The following is a 5,152-nucleotide window of genomic DNA, read 5'->3' as shown; positions in this document are numbered from 1 at the left end:
AGTAACCACTATGGAAATACTTTTATGGGTTATGGTCCCCATTTGTAGAGCAATGGGTTTTGGTTGAGTGGATGATGAGAATAAAGGGAATTGTGAAGAGTTATCATATATAAGATAACTCTCCATCACACTTCCATAAGGAACACTAAGGCAAACCATAAGGCAAGGGTCTCACATCAAACACACTCTCTTCTCTCTTGGCTTTCTCTTTCCCCTCTAGAGAAGCATATGGAAAACCATTCGGGCTCTAACATTTGGAAGATCATTGCAGTCTCATACCTTCGATATTCCGGAAATGGCTCAACAATGTATGTTCTTCATCTTCACCATGAACTCATTTGGAGTTTCTTTGGTCTGGACCATGGTTGTTCCATTTGGGTTTATGTATGGGCATAAACATTAGGTTATGGGAACAAAGTCATAGTCATAAGGGCTTCCGCGTTTAATCTATGGATTTCGGATAGAGATATTCTCCAACATAACTTTCGCTTTCTTTTTTCTTTCTTTGTTTACTCTCTCCTATCAAAGGCACCCTTAGAGAACAAAAAATCAACCAAATGAGGCCTTGGAGAACAAAAAAAATTCATTATGATTCCCTAATACTTGCAATGGAAGAAATAAATCAATGTAAAATAATTGTTGACAGTTTTGTTCGCAAATAAAAGTAAATAAAATAGAAACAAATTCATCCCTGAAGTACCTTAATTCTTTCTTTCTAGATTTTGGGTAGAAGGACTTTGTCATAAAAGGCCCAAACGTATACAATGAATCCTCTTTGGTAGAAGGACTTTGTCATGAACGAATGTTGAGCATATTCCATTTTCTGTTTAAGATCTAACTAAGTTTAGTGTATGGTGTAGAACAGTTTAACTTTTTGCGAGTGTAAAAGTTTTTTATATTGTCAATGTATCATTCACCATTCATTCTTAATTATCATTATTTTTAAATATAAATATTACTACAAATTAATGATGGCTGATATACTAAATATATATAAATCTTTATATTAGTATTGCATAAATATTACACTCAAGTTGTATCGGAATTTTGCAAGAACAAATGATGAATATCCACTTTATTTTATACTATTACAAGAATTTATTTTCTCCTTGTCTTCTAAATAATGGGGAAGATGACTCGCCTCCCATTTTCCCATGTATCTGTCCAAATTCTAAACATCAAATTAGAGTATTAATTAAACTTGGAAAAGTCTATAAAAATATAGAAGAAATATATGCCCTCGCATAGTTTTATATACTTCATTCTAACATTCATTTTTAATATTGACTCTTCAGGGAAAAAATAAAAAAATGGAAGATGATATAGTGAATGTATATAACTTTTTATACTAACAATACATAAATATTACACTTATAAAAACACCTTAGATTTTATGTATTTTGCAAGTAGTTATCATAAACTATTGTTTCTTCTTATTACTCATTAAACTTTAATTGTTAATGTAATTAGTCACTATATATATAAATATAATGTTAAATTAATAGCAATGAAAAATTACGTTTTATTTTAAATAGGATTGTTAGATCTATTATTTAATTTTTATATATTATATTATTGCATTAATTATTTTTAGCTCTCAAATTTAGTTATCATTTTTCAATCAAGTTGTGAATGTGGTGATTGCAATAGTTTCATGCCATACTAATAATTTAACAATATATTTATATACATAAACCAATTTTAATGAGTGATAAAGTTTAATGAATAATTAGAAAATAATAATTTATAATAACTATTTGTAAAATGCTTTTTAAGTTTAGAGGATTTTTATGCATATTTCAATTTAACTTTAACCATTCTAAATCAACCAAATTGATAATAAAGTTAACCAACCACATGTCCAAGCGGAGACCTTTTCAATCGAACACCGAAACATGGTTAAGCAAAACGATTTGACAGTACAGATTCATATCCAACTAATTAAGAAATCAACCAATCCTATTTTGTTCGGTTGCAAGTTTGAAAACCCAATTAAGTAACCTTCTCCAATCTATGCTAAGAATAAGACGTATATATCAAGGGTTGTTCTTTTATGTTAGGAGGGAATGATTGGAGATGGAAGAAGGCCCATAGGTGAGGGGTGGAGAATGGTCGGTGATAGATGAAGAATGGTCGGTGATGGACGTCTAGTATAATGAAGAGTTCAAGAGACCTAGTCAGAGTATTGTTTAGACTTGTCAGGGGAGGTACCTGAAAAAATTCTACGACGATCAAGTTAGTAATGTATTCCAGAGAGATGAGAGAAATAAGTAAGAGAGAAGTTAGAGAGTTTAGGGTATGCTAAGATGACATCGTGCCATTGGCCAGCATCTAATGAGTATAGTAGACGTACTATGGTCATCCTTGTTTGTCCTGTAGATATGCTTCTGTCGAATTGTCGGTGGCAGGCAGAATGTGTAGGTTGGGTGACAGGCGGTCTGTTAGCTGACATTGAGGGCAGGTTAGTGACGCATTAATGATAGGGTCAAAATTGCATTAAATGGTGAGTTGGACACATTAATGTCACGTCAGGAGTATTTATGTTGCGTTAGGAGCATTTATAGCATCTGCCGCAAATGGACCCTCCGGGGCAGATAACGAGGAGATGAAGAATATTGTATTGGATACTCAAGGCAGATGGAGAATAGCCCGGAAATAACCGGGGTAGAACAAGGGTGAAGCCAAACCATTAGAGACACGTTAAAACAGCTAGAACGGATTGATAGAGGATGTGAAACACAACTTTTCCTATCCCTATCATCAGTCGGATCTAGGTGTTAAATTTACTAGAATTTTATGTGCCAAAGTCTAATGCCAAGGTGCGCCAAGAAGTGACAAAGGTATGCCGAGACATATGTCGAGACATAGCCGAGGTGCGCCAAGGTATACTAACTGGGTCAAAATGTATTAAATTATGATAAATGAGTGACTTGAGTGTAATTTTATATAACCAGATGGACAAAAAATACAAACTATAGGGATAGTATACATAAGAACAAAATTTGATGGTACACATTCATCCTCTCATCTTAACGTGGCTATGCTTGTGTTTATGATGACTTCAATGAAGATGACATGGTTGGTAACGTCAAAGCATAGAATAAGATTAAATGTCAGACGTGGCACCAAGGCGTGTACTAGAAGGGCAGTGGGGGCAATGACCACATGGGAGTAATGACTTAGGTTTACTATGAGTGATTCCCAAAGTATAATATTTTAAGAGTTAATATCTATGTATTGTTATTATAATAATTTATACATAGTCAATATATTATTTATTATTCATTTTATTATTTTTATTTATGAGTCAATAATAATTAAAAATGAATGGTGAATAATACAGTGATAATATTCATGTAGGTACATGTTTTCTCATATTTTTTTTGAATACTGTGTTTGTTCGGTGTGGTTGTTATCAAGTCGATGGATGGGCCACATAAATCTTTTGATTTATATCGGGTTCAACTTTATAAAGCTTCTTTAACAATTTGTTGGTTCCCACATAATATTGTTCAGATATAAGTCCAATTTTCATAAACAAAATTCTAATATTCAAATAGTCAAGTAAATATTGAATTCTTTGTATCATTATATACTTGTGGTTACACTAAGTTATATAATTGTGGTTACTTTAAAGGTGTAAGGTCCTAAGAGAACATCAGATAGATTAAAATGTTAAAAATTTAGTTTGTTACCCAAAAAAGGTAAAAAGTACTCTTAGTTATACAAAAAAATTAACAAACATCATATTATTTATCTTAAAAAAAAGTAAAATAAAAATCTATTCAAGCTCCCACTAGCAATCATTTTGTTTTGTATGTATATGCTCTTCATAAAATCCCAACTTATACACATGCAGGGATTTATAAGGTATTTGCTTCTCTTAGCTAATTATTTATGAAGCTAAAATATGTTGCTACATTGGCTATGAGGATTAATTTTAATTAGCATATTGTATGTTATTATCTGATATATGTTTAAAAAATATTCTCTTACTAGTTATCCATTATATATTTTCTTATTCTTTTGCACTCAACTTCCTCTCTCATCACGTTCTCACTCATTCCTATCTTCTTCTCATCACGTTCAATTTTAGCTACTTCCAAGTTTTGACCAAAATTCAATTTGAACACCAATGACATAAGTGTTGCTTGATTGACTCCATGTAGAAATGAAATTAATTGTGTTAAGAAAGATACTGGAGAGAGTGAGAATGGAGGGGGATACATCAATCAAAGATAAAGAGTGAACGCAAAATAATAAGAAAAGATAAACATATAATTAAAAACTAATTGTGTATTGAATAAAATCCAAGCACTTATTATAATATATTAAATAATAAGGAAAAAAATATTCCTAAAGGTTGATGATAGCAAAATCCTTTAAAGATGCTTGAAATATTCTTAAATGGAGTGTTATATTGTATATATTAGACTTAAGTCTCTTGTTATAATGCACCTTATTAAGTATAAGCATCAATTAGAAATACTCTATGGGCATGCTAAAACTTATAATTCTTATTCTCTTATAATATATAGATAGTTGCTTAGCGTTCTTGGAGATATAAACCCAATTGGCCAACCACGTTAACAAATTCTATTATCTTCTTCACTCTTGTTTACTTTATGCCTTTATTTGATTGGTTGTGGCAACTTTGTGCATTGATCATTTTCGATGCACCAATAATTTGTATTAGAGGCAATTGGTAGATTGCTCTTATCCCAGACACCAGTTGATAGATGGCTCTTAGCCTAGGTGCTAGAATATGGCAGAGGGGGGGGTGAATGGCATGTTGGGTGGACAATGTCTATCAAATGTATTGCATGAGGATAAATCAGAGGAGTTGAAGGAGAAGGAAACAATGTGAAACCATGGTAGGAACCATAACTGAGTTGAATCTAGAACCCCAAAAGTCCATATATTGGATTGGAGCCAAGATAGAGATAGAGACCCACGTGTTGAGTCAAGCTCTGAGACAGATGCTTGCAATATATCTCTAGATGTTGAGAGGATAATCTCATTTGAGATGAGAAGTGAAATATCCTAATGACATATCTGTTGGTCATGGTGAAGGATATTAATTACTAGCATATCCACAAAAGCACAATGGAGTTGCCTGACTTTTATGTAAGGTGTAACACTATATTGACTT

This window comes from Lupinus angustifolius, chromosome LG03 (assembly GCF_001865875.1).
Source record: "Lupinus angustifolius cultivar Tanjil chromosome LG03, LupAngTanjil_v1.0, whole genome shotgun sequence".
NCBI classification, from domain to species: domain Eukaryota; kingdom Viridiplantae; phylum Streptophyta; class Magnoliopsida; order Fabales; family Fabaceae; genus Lupinus; species Lupinus angustifolius.
This window is presented reverse-complemented; position numbering follows the sequence as displayed.